Here is a 17853-nt window from a genome sequence, read left to right as displayed (position 1 = left end):
AGGGAACCAACACTTACTATTCACTCACCAATAAGTGGCTAGACCTTTTCAGTTATCAACCATCTGCAGCCCCCTGCCCATGCCACATTCCAGGGCAATAAGCCTGGAATCACCTTGCCTTGCTCGGTGCACAGGTGATAATGGCCACAGAGGAAAGGCATTTAGGGCTCTAATTGCTTTAATCCTGTAAAATGACCACAGCCTCCTTCCATTTCCTAGACAGAGTATTAGACAAATGAGCATTATTTTTTTCTGGTCTGCTCCCAAGACTAGAAAAGACCCAGTAATACCCTGAAAACCTGGTTACTGTCGTGGATAAAAAGCAAACAAGGTGGATGGTACCATCATGTCTCAAGTCTGGAAAGATGCAGAGTCAGTGCCCAGGGACCATCTAGTTGACCTGAGGTTTATAGTCTGCCCTGCCTGAGAGAGTGATGTAGTCCCAATGTAAAAACACACTCCCTTCTTACTGTTTGATGACCAGAAGGTGGCTGAATCAATATTGATTAAATAAAGGAATCCCTGACTGATGCCAAGGTCCCAGTGTGGGCAGGAAAAATAAATCCTGCCCAAGCAAGGAATAAAAAATCTCCATTCTCCTGGGAAAGAGGAGCTCAGGAACAACAGTGGAAAACCAAGTGCCAAGAGCCAGCAGAAGGTTAAGTGAGTGAGCTTCCAACAGGAGAGGTAGGGTGCCAAGTGCTTACACATCTCATGTAACTTGTACAATACATTCTGAGGTACACACTATTCGAGCCTCATTCTACAGATAAGGAAGTTGAGTTTTAGAAAAGGTAGGAAACTCGGCAAGGAACCTAGTAAGTGATAGACCTGAACTTGAATACAGGTGTGTCTTTCCAACAAGAGAGCACAGGGTAAAGGTGAACAAGTGGTTTGCTAGGCCCTGAGGTGAATCACTTAAGTCCCTCTAGCATGAAAATCTAAACCCAGGAGGTAAATCAGTAAATGAGGGGGATGGGAGAAGGAAGGAATGAATGCCTGAATCAAGCACTATTCTTATCTCATAGGTCCCTTGTCTGACAAGAAAACGTGTACATCAGGAAAAAATGAAATGCAAACTCTCCCAGCAGAGGTCAAACCTTGCATCCATGAGGGCTGTTGAGAAATAGCCAAGCCAGTAATGACACAAAAAGACAAAATATGATATATTCCAGGAAGTATAGACTACATGAAAATCTGTCTGTAAGGTAATGTGGGGGGATGAACGTCGTCGTCGGCAGCCGTCCGTCTCGAGAGACGATGGTGTAGCTTCCCAAGAGTCTATCTGCACCGCCGAGAATGGCTGTGCAGTCCGACTCGGGAGTGACACGGTATCTGTCTCCTCCCGTGTTGAATCGACATCTTGCGATGACGCTGGAGTGTCCTCTCCAGTGAAGCTGAAGCTACAGAGCCTGGGCAGGGTGATATGGAGGGTCTGCTGTTGCCCATGCAGCAGACCCCCCCTCTCTTCGCAGCTGCAGGATCCAAGGGAAAGACGGAGTCAATACAGCTTGGCTTCAGGTGCGCCGCAGGAGTTGCCGGTGTTGACTACAACATCAAACCGCCTTAGGGACTCCGGCTCCGGATTTTCTGTCGGGGTTTACTCCCTTAGCCTTTCCCCTGAAGAGGTATGCCGCAAGGCAGCGGAGGTTTTTTGGAATCAGAGTTTTCCTTCTCTGAGGGGGGATGAACAGTGTACAAAGTAACATGCACATATTTACTATAATTACAAAATTAAACTGCCGAAAAAAGGACAGAAAGGCCCATAACCAGGTGTAAAAAGTTGGAGCTTTAAGTTCATAGAGTTTTTTACTATACAACAGTAGAACTCAAAAATAAGTCCCCAGAGCAGCAACATCCCCACCTTCTAAAGGATGCAAATTCTTGCTCCCAGCTCAGACCTATTGAATCAGAAACTCTGGGGATGGGGTCCAGCATGGTGCTGTAACAGCCCTCCAGGTGACCGTGATGCACGCTGCAGTTTGAGAACCACTGCGATGGGAAGATGCTTAAAGAAAACGTGTGAAGGCACAAATTCTAGTTCACTTTCAGCTGGGCAAATATTTCTTGAGCACCCAAGAAGTGCCAAGCATCGTGCAGGTGATCAATAAATACTTGTTGACTTGAATGACTTCCCAGTCCATAGAAAGTAAATGCCACTGAAGCTGGGGAGAGAGCTGTATGTACTGCCTTCTTGCTCTCCTGACACTGGCTGTCATGGGCACTCATTCATTGCGCGACCCGAAAGCGCAGGGCTCAGTACAGTGCTGGAAAGAAGGAGCGCTCGGGAACACGCCGCACTCCCAGGCAGGAGGGCCGGGATTTCTGCGGGGCCACCTGTTCTTGTTCAGGCAACGCTCCTGCCCCAGCTACCTGAGCCTGGGCGCTCAGACCACCGGGGTGAGGACGTCTGGGTGAGCCACCGGCTGCCCTCCAGCTCAGGTCTGCCTGCGAGCAAGACTGGGCCACCGAAGTAACCAGACCACGCTTCAGCCCACTGGTAAGCCAGCCTGGAGAGTCACCGCAGAGGGGGCGGGGCACTTCCAGTCACCCGAGCCAAGCGCCAGCGCCCAGGGTGACAAGGTCACCGGCTGGGGTTTCCTCCCGGCTCCCGAGGTCGGTGCAGTAGCCCGAGCAGGGCGGGCGCCGGGCGCGTCCACACCGGCTCCCCAGTGCTCCACGCGCCGTGAGACCCTGGAGGCCCTGACTCTGCACCCGCCTCCAAGAGGCCGCCCTACTCACCCTGAGGGAAACCCAGCCTCGGCGTCGGGCCTCCCGCCGCAGCCAGTAACAGGAGTTCTCAGGCAATGTCGCTCTCCTCCACCCCCTGATCGCGTTTGGTTAAGCCGGGGCGCCGCGCGGCCTGCTGGGACTTGTAGTTCTTTTTGTCTCCCTAAGCCGCAGGAACCCCGGACAAAGAACCACGAGATCCCACTGGACCGCTGAACCGGGGGAGGTAGAGAGGTCACAGACACTTTACCTATTAATGGCCTTGTTTCTTTGCCTGGGCCGCGGACACAGAATCTTCCTGAAAACTTGCTTTTCAAGAGGCTTTCCGGTTAGGAAAGTGTTCAGTGGAGAATGCAGTTGCGAGTTATTGTAACCAAGCGCGCAGGTTCAGCTGCCTGCGGGAAAGGCAAACCCGTGAGACAGGTGCTGGGGAGTAGGAAAGCGGTTTATTCAAGTGCCAAAAGCCCATCTTAACATCTCAATGCAGGCAAGGGTTTTTATCAGGAGGGAGAGGGAAAGCAGAACAAAGAGATTGGTGGGGGGAGGGGGTTGAAAGTTCTCTAGTGTAAGTGAACACAGTCCATTCTGATGATTATCTCCGAACGACTCAACCAGAGGTCGTTTTTAGGGTTGAGTCAGCAAGTCTCCCAGAGTCAAAAGCCACTTGCTGGAGTCAGACTACTTCCCAGAAGCTAGTTCCTGTAATATGCTCAAAAGGCTGTTAGTTACCATTCATGGCAAGCATGACAAACCAGGATATGTTTTTATTGATCTTTAGAAAGAAAGAGAGAGAAACATTTATGTGACAGAGAAACATTCATCAGTTGCCTGTCATACACGCTCTGACCAGGTATCAAACCCACAGGCTAGGTATGTGCCCTGAGTGGGAATTGAACCTGCAACCTTCTGGTGTACAGGACCACACTCCAACCAATTGAGCAACTGGCTGTGAGACCTTCCTGTGCTTTAGATTCCTCATCTATAAACTGGGTATAATAGTATCTACCTCTCAGAGCTGCTGCAAGGATTGAATAAGACAACTTATGTGACAGCTAGTACAATGCCTGGCACATACCAAACAGATGTTCAGTAAATATTAATTCTCTTCCTCTCTATTGGGAAACTGGGAGGAGGAGAGGGGAAGCCATGAAAACAAGGTGAGGGCAAGTGGCTTCTCCAAAAATACCACACCACCTCCTTCAGTTCTCCAATGGAATAGCCAGGGGCTGGAATGGCAATGGACCAAGGAATTAAAAAAGAGAAAAGAATAACTCATCAGAAACCAGGCTTTTGCAAAAAAAAAGACAATGCTTAAACCCAACTGCAGCAAGCAATTAGGGAACAATAGCTAAATACTTTCTATAATCAGAGCGAGAAACATCACAAGTGATCAGCGTGCTTTTGTCTGCACTGACCCTCTCCACCCAAAGAAGGTCTCGGCTCCCCTGAGATAGACTGATGATCTATGTGTGTTTCTTAGTTTTCTTGAGAAATTAACTCTCCCACCACCCTTCTGTAGCCAGGAAAGGAGGGTAGAAGAGACATTGAGCACCCTCTCATCAGAAAAGAAAGGCAGTGACAAGTGTGACTCATGTCAAGGGCTAATTTGATGCTGAAAGAGGGAAGGGTCTTATAGCTTCCCCTGAGAGGTACTGACAGAAACCCTGGTCACTCTGCTGATTGGGCAGGTGAGTGGGTTGGCATTTCTGTAGGAAGAGGAGGCACACAGGCTTTGTCATCCACCTATCATGCCTGTTTTGCTAAAATCTGAGGAGCAAATCCTTATCTTTAACAAAAGATATTCTAGACAAAGCAAAGGATATTCCCACAAACATTCGTGCTACAGAAATTGTTCTCTTGGTCTTCACAGAAGGACCAAGCTAGCTTCCTGGCCCTGCCCAGGCACTGCTATTCTTCCAGGGCCCCAGGGCCCAAATTCAGATCATCCTTTTCATTGTTCTCAGTTCCCTCACCACTAACTCAGCCTATGGACACCTAATATACTCTTCCGATCTTTCCCTTCCTCCCCATTCCTATCACCACTGACATTGTCAAGCTCCCCATACATTCATGTCTAGACTTTTCCATAGACTTTCATTCAATCCCCCTTCCTCCAGAATCAACCCCTTCAAAGAAATCCCACAAAGCACCAACTGCAAACAATACATCCACAGTGCCATTGTCTACATGGGGACTTTCTAAACTGTGATACAAGTACCCCTGGTGGGACACTGGATCATTTTAGGTGATGTGGTATGCATTTAGGTGGTATGGTCCTGCCCAGATCCCCTATACCAGACCCATACCCCAATCACTTAGCTGCCTGATTCTCTGGAAAATTGACAGGACTGAAGGGAGCAGTCTCATCAGGAAATGTCTGGAGAGTCATACCCTCACACATTCCCAGGATAGGCTTTCAGGAAGATATTCTGTTTCTTGACCACTAGGATGCTACAAAACTGTTTCTGTGGGAGAATACCAGGTCTTGGGAAATTGAGGACACCTGCAATTTCATTTCATGAGTGGCCATGGAGACCTACTTGTCTCCCTGACTGGAAGGAACAGTTATTGGATATCTACTGTGTTCCAAGTACTGAGCTACTATTAAGCACCAGACCTTGTACTGAGGATACTGATAAAATTAAAATGCTATCCCTGCCCTGCTGAGAACTCCATAGTCTGGTGGTAGACACAGATCTCTCTTTTTTTTTTTTTTTTTTTACAATTAATTCATAAAGTGTTCAATAGACCTATGGCTAAAGTAATACTGGGATTAGGCGCAGGGGGACATCTCCTCTGTTCCTGAGCATAATGAAGTTAAGGATCCAGTAGTTGGGTTGCAGTGTGGACTCTCCCACTTGCTAGCTGAGAGACTCCAGACAAGTCACTTATGGTGTCTGCTGGCAAAAAAATAAAAAGCAATTGAAATGCCCTTTAGAAGTCTGGAAGGGTGTATGTCAATGTAATGGACATTGTCTTTGGATAAGAGGCTTGTTGGTGATTTTTATTTTCTTCTGTTTGCTTTTCTGTTTTTTTTTAAATTTTCCACAGAAGACCTGATCACGTAGCTAAGTTGGTTAGAGCATTGTCCCAATACACCAAGGTTGCGGGTTCAATCTCTGGTCAAGGCACATACAAGAAGCAACCAATGAATGCATAAAAAAGTGGAACAACAAATTGATGCCTCTCTCTCTCTCTCAGAATCAATAAATATTTTTAAAATTTCTGCACAGAATCAAAATCTTTTGAAATAAAAAAAGAGAATCACTAAATTTTTAAAATATGGTTTAATTCTCAGAGATATGCTCCAAGATCCACTCTTTTGAGGCATATTCCCTCATCCCCTACTTTGTCTATCTGTAAATCTATCTGGCAATGTACCTAAAAGGGTAGTTGGTAGGACCACCTTCTTCAAACTCCCTTGGAAATCTTATTAAAGTACAAATTCTAAGCCTTATTAAAACACAAGTTCTACTTTCAGATTCAGATGGTCTGGATGGGGGCCCAGAAATCTGTATTTTTACAAGTTCCCTAAATGATTCTTTTCTGTATCATATACCTGAGAACCACCTGTTAAGGTGAACGAAGCATTTGATCTACGTTAATTTTCTAGATAACTAGGGCTTAGCTACATGTATACCTTTTTAAAAGTGTTACACATCTTTGTAAAGTAAGTTGAGTGAACAGTGTGTTTTCTTGGTGACTGGTGTCATGTCCATGATATTGGGGTGGACGTTCCTGTTGACTTCTATGGGACTATGTCCTTGACTCCAAAGGGGTCTTGGACTGCAACACTTTTATAGTTCTATCTATTTTTTACTACTATTCACCATCCAGTACATTACTCCTTTATAAAACATCATTTATTTACTACCTCTTAGTACACAAATTGTCCCACTAAAAGAAAATGGTACTACTTAGAGAAATGAGTCATTCCAGATCTGAAGTTGGAAATGAGTATGATGATCCTGGAATATCTTGTCATAACAGAGAGCACGGAAGTTATCAAAGATTACTGGGGTTGGGTCAAAATGACTCAGAAGTCAACACAGAGAGCCTCCCACTTGCTAAAAGCGGGACAATTTGATCATCAATCAGCTAAAAACATCAATGGATTAAAGCACATCAAGTAAGTTCAACTCCATGAGTTTTTAATAAAACTCTGAAAAAAATTAAGTCACTTCTGAAGAATACTAGGAAACCACCTAATTATTTTCAAAACTAGTCATTAAAGAAAAAAAATCAAGCATTCATCCTCTCTGTTGTCTATTCCCAATGGTAATCAAATAGTTGATGAAGGGAAAATTCTCTTTTACAAAAGTATTACAGTTAATAAATGGAAAGGAATGATAGAATATCACCAAGTTGTCATTCCCAATGATTTATGGACAAAGCAATGATCATAAACGGCTGCTAATATCACAGCAAAGACCACGACTTGGGATCTTCCAGATGGAAGTAAACACCACCATCTCCATAGTCTCTTTACCCCTCCCACACCCCACCTCAAAAACAAAGCAAAACAAAACCCTGAATCTGATCAAGTCTCTAAATCTAATGAAGAATTTGTAGGAAATGACAGAGGAGGAACAACATCACAATGATAAAATCAAGGATATGGAAAACCCTACAGGCAAATGACTTAGTTTCTTCAATAAAATATTGCATGGAAAAAAATTAGAGATGGATGGGAACCTATAAGTAAAAGAGATATGAAATATATCAAACAATCACAATGGATAAAACTTATTTGGATCAAAAAGCAAAACCAAGAACATATAAAATATATATAAAACAAAAATATCAGGACAATTGGGGATATGCCAATACTGACTGGATATTTGATGATATTATGATAATTAAGGAATTAATTATTTTTTAAATTTAGGTGTAATAATGGTACTGTGGTTGTGGTTTTTTTTTTAAAGGAGTCTTTATATTTTAGAGACACATGCTAACATTTTTACAAATGAAATATGACATTTGAAATTTGTTTCAAAATAATCTGGGTAAGGGAATAGGAAAGGGTAAGATGGACAAGATTGGCTCTCTGTTGAAAATTGTTAGAGCCAGTGATGAATTCATCAGGTTCAGTTTTCTATTCTCTCTACCTTTGAATATGTTTGAAATTTTCATAAATAAAATGTTCTACAAATTCATGGCTAAAACTTGAAGATTTCAGAGAAGTAAAAGAAGAAAATGTAAATTATCCATAATCCACCCTGCAGAGATAATCACTAGTATCATTTCACAGTATATCTTTCTAGTCTTTTAAATAATATGTAGTAGAAATCCTACTGTGAATATTGTTTTGTATTTGCTTTTCTCACTTAAGATAGTATATTTTTCTTGTCATTAAAAATTCTAAAACATTATTCTTAATAGTTGCATTAGTGTTTTCCTTCCTAACATATATTTAATCAAAACTATTTTTGCTACTAAAAATGTTGCTGCTATGAACATCCTTGAAATCTTTATTTTGGAGTACTATTTATTTTTTAAAAGTAGAGTTATTAGTTAAAAGAATATAAATATTTTCAGAATACAAACATTTTAATACATACTGTCAAACTGCTCTCTAGAAAGGTTATATTCATATATGTTCCTACTAGTAGTGAGACAGAATTCCCCATTTCCAAAACCTTACTCTTGCTCTTTTGGAAGCGTTTAATTTTCCCTATTTAATAAAAAATTCTAAGTCAATTGAAAAGTGTGTTGGAATCAGACCTATCTCTGAATCCTGTTAGCTGTATGACATCGTGAGAGTTACTTAGCGTCTCTGGGTCTGGGAAAAGAACAATATTGGGAGGTCATGGCCATTGAATAAGATAATAAATGTAATGATATATTATCTGTACACTTCATAGCACAGTGCCTGGCTTGATAAATATTAGCTATAGCTATCATCATTATCATTATTATTACATATTGCCCTCCAAAATAAAATTTATTCTTTTGGGGACAGCTGTTTTCCTTTTCATGAAAAGCCCTTTTTACTTGCTTCTGCATTCAAGTCTATATTTAAGATAGCTTTCGGGCCCTAGCTGCTGTGACTCAGTGGATTGAGCGTCAGTCTGCGAACCAAGTGTCTCTGGTTTGATTCCCAGTCAGGGCACATGACTAGATTGCACACCAGGTCCCCAGTTGGGGGTGCGTGAGAGGCAACCACACAGTGATGTTTCTCTCCCTCTCTTTCTCCTTTCTCCTCTCTCTAAAAATAAATAAATAAATAAATAAAAATATTTTTTAAAAAAAGAATGGGTTTCAGCTAAATAAGACTAAAGATTTTTTTTTTTTAAAAGATAGCTTACGGATAGCTTTTGGTTGCAAGTAATCATTACAAATACTAATACAGAATTTACTCTGTATTGTACTAGTTACTGTTCTAAACAGCCTTCATATATTTCATCATTTTATCTTCACACTTAATCTATGAAGAGGTACAATTATTACAGTATTCCCTCACTTATTGCGGATATTACATTCTAGACCCCCCCGTGATAGGTGAAAATCTGCGAAGTAGGAACCTTACATTTATTTTAGTGTTTATATATAATTTAAGGCTTTATAAACCCTTCCCACACACTTATAACCATTCCCAGTCCCTTATTAACCTTTCCCACTCCCTTATTAACCTTTTTCACACTTTTATAAACACTACTTATGTTCTTAAACATATTCTACACTCTTAAACCTATGTAACTTTAACAACATACATATACAGTACCGCAAAACCCCACGATATAGCGAAAAATCTGCAATAAATAATTAAATATAATATTTTTAAAAATCCCGCGATACAGTGAGGCCGTGATAAGTGAACCGCGATATAGAGAGGGACTACTCTATTTCCATTTTTCACACAAGAACTTGAGGTCAGGAAGTTAACTAATTTGCAAGATCACACAACTAGTTAGTTGTAAAGTTGGGAGCCCTCTTCCATGGAGCACAACCACTAGACATTACATATGGGTTTAAGACAGAACCTTAAGAAAAACTAGCAGATAAAGTGTTAATAAGTAAAGGAAGGCTAAGGAATTAAAGAACACCAAAAGGAAAAAAAATAGGGGGAGGGAAGCAAAAGTCCATTTTGGTTTCCAGTCATCTCAGAAGGAAGCTGAGGAAACTTGGAGCAGAGATTTATTTTTAATAACAACTTTATTGAGATATAATTCACACACTATAAAATCCACCCCTCTAGAATGTACAATGTAGTGTTTTTTGTTATATTCAGAGTTGTACAATCTAATAATCACAACTAATTTTAGGACCTTTTTAACACTCCAAAAAGAAACCCATACCCATTAGCAGTCACCCCTTACCTAGTCCCCACCCTCTATCCTCCCACCCTGGCCCTAGCCCCAGGCAATGACTAATCTGCAGTCATATGGATCTGCCTCTATGAATATGTCTATTGCAGACATTTCACAGAAATGGAATCATAATATCTGGTCTTCTGTGACTGGCTTCTTTCACTTGGCATTTTCAAGTTTTATATATGTTATATCATGTATTGATACTTCATTTCTTCATACTGCCAAATAATATTCTATTGTATGAGTATACTACATTTTGTTTACCCAGTCATCAGCTGATGAGGCCATGAATAGGTGTTTCAGATGGTTAGAGTGTTGGCCCCATACACCATTGTGGGTTCAATTGTCAGGCAGGCCACATACAAGAAGCAACCAATGAATGCATAAATAATTGGAACAACAAATTGATATAGCTCTCTCTCTCCTCCTTCCTCCATTTCTCTCTCTAAAAAAAAAATCAATATATTTAAAAATTACAGTGTCAGTTGATAAATATTTGGGTTATTTCCCCTTTGGGGCCACTATGAATAATGCCACTATGAACATTGTATACAAGTTTTTGTGTGGACATGTTTTCATTTCTCTTGGGAATATACCTAGAAGTGGAACTTCTGGATCATACGGTAACTCTATGCTTAACATTTTGAGTAATTGCAAAATGTTTTCCGAAGTGGCTGCACCATTTTTACATTCCTACTAGCAATGTATGAGGGTCCCACTTTCTCTACATTTTCATATATTTATTTTATTTTATTTTATTATAGCCATCCTAGTGACTGTTGAGTTGTATTTTATTATGGTTTGGAGCAGAGTTCTTGACTGTAGGTTAACTTTACCTTGAACTCCACAAAGGAAATCTCTTCCATCCTCAACCTTCACACAAACCTCTGCCAAATCTCTCAGACCCCTGATAGGAATGGGCTCCTGTCTGTGAACAAGGATAAGCTCAAGTTTTTCACTTTTATTTGAGCTCAGTTCTTCACTTCCAGTTGACTAAACTTGCCAGTTCCTTGGGTGAGTGGATGCCCTCAGAAAAAGAAAAATAGTACACAGGATCAACCCACTAGGAAGATAGTTCCTTTCCTGTGGGTGAGTCTGGCCCTACCCCTTCATACAGGCTTATCTTCTCATGTTGAGAGCAGCTGGATTCCTCCTCTCCACTTTTCTGGATTCGTCCCAGAGAAACACCCACCTCTGGAGGATTCTCTTATTGACCTGGGAGAAATTTGATTTGCCTGTGTCAGGAACAGGCATATAGGGTGGTTTATTTTATACAGGGGTATAAATTCCATCTGCCACACAGACTCTGACTTCTGTCACTATAACACTAAAATACTCTCAACCCGTCCTCTGAAGAATAGCCCTAGATTATTGTTGCTGTGTAATAGGGTAATAGGTGTAAATATTGTTCTTTTAGGAGCCTGTGTTGATGGGACTTTGAGAACTGGTCTCCAAGGATACCCATGTGTCTGGTGAGTCAAGGAGAACCTAGGAATGTGAGAGCAGCTAGTATATGGAGCTAGGAGGGCTCAGTCATTGAAGGGGTTCAGTTATCTCTTCTCTACCAGGGAAGAGAGAGGAAGAGACACCAGCACCCTAGGACAAAATGTGTGTAAGAAGGTCAAAGACAGGTCAATAGATCAGAGAAGAGACAGCAGCTACTGCTGCTACCTCTGAATCCTTTCTCATGCTGTTCTATCTGTTTACACAGCCCCCCACTCCACCCACCACGCAAACCTCTGACACTGTCCTTCTGTGCCTCACCTATTAATGGCACATGACCTTGGTCAGGAAGCATCCTCTGAAGCCCCAAACTTTGCCAAGTGCCTCTCCCTGGTACTTCCAAAGTATCTTGGGCTTGCCTCCAGCATGGCACTTATCACCTTCTGAGGTTATCTTTTTATACCAGGGGCTTCTAACTCAAATGCCTATGAAGGCCAAGAAGGTAATAAAAATAAGTAAAGCTGATCAGACATGAGAACAATCCTGGCTTTTAAACAGAAACAAAAATGTCATCCATTTTTTCTTAAGTCATGAGGTTCCCTTGACCTATCTTTTTTTTCCCTTATGACAGCATCATAAGTACATGAAGCATTTTATTTCTATCATAAGAAAAACAGTGCAACTGCAGCTATGAATGGCCACTGGCTCCCTCAGTGTGGAATGCAAGGGGGAGTGGTGGGGACTGTGGCCCACATTCCCACATGGCAAACCACATTCTATGAGAATGGAGGCCCAGTGTTCCCAACTCTACTGGTTTTCAAAAGAAGTTGGAAATCCAGATTGTTATTAAAACTTAAGTCTTTAAATCTCACGATTTTTAAATGTCTGCAACTAGGTGTGGATGTTTTGTCCTTGCTAGTGGTGGCCGTACTGCTTTCCGGTAGCGGCGTGGGTGGAGTTTGTGGTTGTGGCTTCTAAGCTGGGATGAACCATACTCTCAGTAGAAGCAGGGGAGCCGAGCCAGAGTCACAGCCAATATTGTGGGAGCAGCTGGACTGACCATCGCTGCTGCAGGATTTGCAGGCCAGTAAGTTTTGCAAGCCATGAAGCATATGCAGCCTCAAGTCAAACAAATCTTTCAACATCTACCAAAATCTACGAGACTTACTAAACATTTTTGCTAATTCTTTACTGCCTATATATGAAGCCAGGAACTACACTTGAAGAGGGCCTTCAGCAGTGGCTATTACAGAGGTGGCTATTACAAAATGACAAAATGGGAAGTAGCATTAATACTAGATGTAAGCACTACTGCCAATAAAGGAAGAATAAGAGATGCCTACCAGTGAATCATGCTTTTAAGTCACCCATACAAGGGAGCATCTCCTTAGACAGCAGCCAAAATCAATAAGCTAAAGATTTACTAGAAGGTCAAGCTAAAAAAATGAAGTAAATGTATGATGAATTTTAAGTTCTAATTAGTTTATGTATATGAGTACCAGCTTTTTATTTAAAAAATGCCCCCAAGCTACACATTTTAAAAATGATTGAGCATAAACAAAATCAAAGCCTTGGTATCAGTTTCTTGTTTAAATTTGAGGATTTTACATCAGATTATAGAATACTTGGAGATTAATGCTCAATAATTATGGGTAAACACATACCATTTGAATAGAAATTTTGTCCCATATTCATTTAGCAAATAACTTGGCACTGACTTCAAGGCAAAGTGAACATAGTCTGGGCTTCAAGGAACCCTAATCTATTGGGAGACTGACAAACTGATAATTAAACTACATATTTAATTAATATGTACTTAAATAAATAAGTAATGAACAAATGCCTGCAACTAATTCAAAAGTTTTAAAGCATGTATGGGACAAACAGAACACTTCTGAAGGCCAGATTCAGCCCATAGACCCCAGATCTACCAAGCCCCTAGTCTTTAGGATTCGGGATGTGCAGTATTTAACTCTGAGTGCCCCAGATTAGCACAGGGTCTAGTACAGAAAAAGCACTTGATATATTTTCAAAGAATAACAGCTGATATTTATTAGCACTCACTGTGCACCAAGCACTTCAGCAGTTCACATTTATTACCTCATGTCATGCTCACAGACTTACGAAGTAGGAAGGCTTGCTGAAAGTAACCAAACTAAGAAGCCAGCGAGGCAGGTCTGTCTGACTTCAGATTTCTTAGCAAGATAGAATCTCCTACCTGGGAGCCAGTAGGGAAGAGTGGTTAAGATCCTGTTCTTTGGGTTTAAGTTCTAGATTAGTCATTTTCTATTTGTCATGTTGGGAAATTACATAATATCTCTAAGCCTCCATATTTCAATCTGTAAAATGGGGATAATAAGAGTTAACTATTCATAGAGCTATTGAAAGGATTAAGTCAGAAAATAGGCACAGAGAAGCTCATCAACAAACAGTAACTATTCTTATTGTCCCAGTATTTTCCCCCTTAGGGTTATTAATCATAGCCATCCACACCCACCGTTGCTCATTACTTCCCAAACAGGCCTATTCTGGTGGAATATCCTGTTACTAGAGTCAAGACAAGGGAGTCATGTAAGGAGTCACTTCAGGTATCAGATGGCTGCCTTGTGAGCCAGCAGCACACTTGATAGGAATGAAAATGATCAAAACAAATGACAGCGCTCAGGGCAAGGGTCAAACTGTTCTCCTGCCAGGCTGCTCAATAGAAAAATGGATGGTTATCTTGGGTCTAAAGCTTCATCCGCACTGGAGCCTTGTGTTTCAGATCCCCTTAAGGTTAGAGCCAACTTTCAAAAAGAATAATTAAATCTGGAAAGATATGGGGTCAGCAGGTCTCAGAGTGCTTTTCAACAAGAAGCCTCAGAGCTGGAGGAGGGAAGCAGCTGACCCCAAAGCTCCTTTCCTAGCATCGACCCAAAGAATTGCTCAGTCCCAGGAAGACTATATAAGAGCACATCTCACCAAATATAACATGACCCTACCTTTAAGTCATTACAGTCAAAAAATTGATTCGACTCATGAATTGACACATTTCAGAACATTTTTGGCTTGCTTAATAAAAAGTACTGTTATATTTACAATCATATAAGAACAGAGATCACATTCATAACAAAGAAATGTAATACCCAAGAATCAATATCTTGAGAGACGTGTACAGCCTATTTAAAGAAAACTTCAAAATGTTATTATAAGATATGAGAGATTTCAATAAGTCAAAACCTAAATAGCGTTGCTGAACATAAAATTGTAAAGATATCAGCTCTCTCTATGTTAATTTATTATCAAGTCAATGACAATCAAATTTCTATAGACTTTTTAAAAAGAACTGAACAAAATAATTCTAAAGCTCATTTGGGGGAAAAATGCATGACAGGATACTAGATCATATTTTTTATTCACTTATTTATTCACTTAATAAGTTTTGCATTTTACTTGACTTTTCCTATAGCTTTATTAAGATATATTTCACATTCCATAAAATTCATTTTTTAAAAGTACACAGATCAATGTTTTTTTAGTAGATCCGCAGAGCTGTGCCACCCTCCGCACTATATAATTTTTCAACACTCCAAAAAGAAACTCTATGTACACTAGCAGTCACTCACCTTTCCCATCCTCCACCCCGACTCAACCCAGTCCCAGGTAAATATTAATCTACTTTTTGTCTCTAAGGATTTGTCTATTCTGAAAAGTTTTATATAAATGGAATTATACAATATCTGGCCTTTTGCAACTGGCTCCTTTCACTTAGTTTAATGTTTTCAAGGTTTCTTTAGTAAAGAATTTAACCTTGCCCAGCGATCAGGCCTTTGTCCTCAGATTCTGAAAAGTAATCTCTAAGCTCTTGAAATGTCCTGCCTAATAGGAGTGTCTTTGTTTGCCTTGGAGCCTTGGGTCACCAGACAGTCTTAAAAATATGGTTTAGGATGGCGGCCAGCCTCATCAAATAGTCTTAGGGCGGGGGCTGGCCAGAAAGACAAGCAATGTGATTTAGCGTGGGAGCACTAGGGCACCCAGTATCAGTAGATGTCCAGAGGGGCTAAAGACTGAGATCTGCCACACTGGCAGCCAATAAAACTTATGGACACCGATGTTCACCTGCACTTCCCTGTTTGGCAATCCTCCCTATGTATTGTCACACATCGATGCTGGTAGAGTAATGCTGTCCTGGCTACACAGGAAGAGAACAACTAGACACTCTATATCCTTTTCCTGTAGTAAACCATGAGAATAACACCATTCCGTGAGTTCTGTGTGTTCTTCTAATGAATTATCAAACCTAAGAGTGGCTTTAGGAATCCCCAATCTTGCAATTGCTGTTAGAAGTAAAGGTCATCTCTTGTGGACTACTCCCTTCAACTTTGCAAGTTGGTTAAACTTGTTCAAGATTCATCCACATTTATTGAACAACAATAAAATTTTTAAAATTTTAAAAAAGATTCATCCATGTTTTAGCATGTATCAGTACTACATTCCTCTTTACTGCTAAATAATATCATATTTTGTTTATCTATCATCAGCTGAAAGACACAGGTTGTTTTTACTTTGGGGTTAATATGAATGCTGCTATGAATATTTGTGCACAAGTATTCGTGTGGACATATTTTTTTCTTTTCTTTTTTAATAATTTCTTTTTGTTGTTGTTCTATTACAATTGTCCTATTTTCCCCCCATCGCTCTTCCCTGTTCTGCTCCATGCCCACAGTCAACTCCCTCCCTGTTGTTCATGTCCATGGGTCATTTACACTAGTTGTGTGGCTAGACCCTTCATCTTCATTCCTCCCTCCTCCCTTCCCCACTTCCCTGTGGTCATTGTCAGTCATGCTCCTTGTTTCCATGCCTCTGGTTTTATTTTACTTATTTGTTGGTTTTGTTCATTAGGTTCCTGTATTAGGTGAGATCATATGATATGTGTCTTTCACCTCCTGGCTTACTTCACTAAGCATAACAATCTCTAGTTCCATCCATGTTGTCACAAATGGTAGGAATTCCTTCTTTCTTTCTGCTGCATAGTATTGCATTGTGTAAATGTACCACATTTTTTTGATCCACTCATCCACCGTTGGGCACTTAGGCTGTTTCCAGCACTTAGCTATTGTAAACAGGGATGCTATGAACATAAGGTTGCATAGGTTCTTTTGAATTGGTGTTTCAGGATATTTAGGGTATAATCCCAGCAATGGAATCACAGGATCACAAGGCAGTTCCATTTTTAGTTTTTTGAGGAAATTCCATACTGATTTCTATAGTGGCTGCACCAGTCTGCATTCCCACCAACAGTGCAGTAGGGTTCCCGTTTCTCAACATCCTCGCCAGCACTTGTTGTTTTTGATTTGTTGATGATGGCCATTCTGACCAGTGTGAGGTGGTATTTCATTGTGGTTTCAATTTGCATCTCTTTGATGGCTAGTGATGTTGAGCATTTTTTCATCTGCCTATGGGCCCTCTCTGTATGTCCTCCTTGGAGGAATGTTTGTTCAGGTCCTTCTGTCTGTCTTCTTGGTGTTGAGTCATATAAGTTCTTCATATATTTTGGAGATCGATCATTGGCAAATATGTTTTCCCATATGGTTGGTTCCCTTTTCATCTTGCTGATGTTTTCTTTTACTGAGCAGATACTTTTTAGTTTGATGTAGTCCCATTCGTTTATTTTTTCCTTTATTTCGCTTGCCCTAGGAGATATATTGTCAAAAATATTGCTGCATGGGATATCTGAGATTTTACTGCCTGTTTCCCTCTGTGACTTTTACAGTGTCATGGCTCACATTTAAGTTTTTTATCCATCTTAAGTTTATCTGGTGTATGGTATAAGTTGGTGGGCTAGTTTCATTTTTTTGCATGTCCCTGTCCAATTCTCCCAACACCATTTGTTGAAGAAGCTATTTTTACTCCATTTTATGCTCCTTCCCCCTTTGTCAAATATTAGTTGACCATGGAGTCCTGGGTTAATTTCTGGGCTCTCTGTTCTTTTCCATTGCCCTGTATGTCTGTTCTTATGCCAGTACTAGACTGTTTTGATTACTGTGGCCTTGTAATATAGTTTGATATCAGGTATTGTAATTCCTCCTACTTTCTTCTTCTTTCTCAAGATTGCTGAGGCTATTCCAGGTCTTTTTTGGTTCCATATAAATTTTTGAAGTATTTGTTCTAGGTCTGTGAAATATGTCATTGGTATTTTTAATAGGGATTCATTGAATCCATAAATTGCTTTGGGTAGTATGGACATTTTAATGATGTTGATTCTTGCCATTCGTGAACATGGTACATGCTTCCATTTATTTGTACCTTCCTTAATTTCTTTCTTCAGTGTTCTGTAGTTTTCCGAGTACAGGTCTTTTACCTCCTTGGTTAAATTTATTCCTAA

The 17853-nt window shown here is 40.7% G+C and overlaps 1 protein-coding gene and 1 pseudogene across 2 annotated transcripts in view; one reads left to right on the top strand and one right to left on the bottom strand.

Moving 5' to 3' along the window:
• The window catches only part of ADCK1 (aarF domain containing kinase 1), a 109571-nt gene extending 106388 nt beyond the window's left edge, over positions 1-3183 (bottom strand). The window contains exon 1 of one of the 2 annotated variants that reach the window (XM_090271246.1): positions 2981-3183. The gene's annotated coding sequence lies outside the window, so the exon portion shown is untranslated. Of the gene's footprint in view, positions 1-2742; positions 2848-2980 lie in introns of those variants that run through there. The other variant, XM_090271245.1, reaches the window with a different exon arrangement.
• Positions 3184-12592: 9409 nt separating this feature from the next.
• Positions 12593-12942, top strand: LOC150017110 (mitochondrial import inner membrane translocase subunit TIM14 pseudogene; annotated as a pseudogene).
• Positions 12943-17853: the final 4911 nt, after the last annotated feature.

This window comes from Furipterus horrens, unplaced genomic scaffold (genome assembly GCF_987537825.1).
Source record: "Furipterus horrens unplaced genomic scaffold, mFurHor1.1.pri manual_scaffold_3, whole genome shotgun sequence".
NCBI classification, from domain to species: domain Eukaryota; kingdom Metazoa; phylum Chordata; class Mammalia; order Chiroptera; family Furipteridae; genus Furipterus; species Furipterus horrens.
Note: the sequence above shows the minus strand (reverse complement) of the source record. Positions and strands in the feature narration are given on the sequence as shown.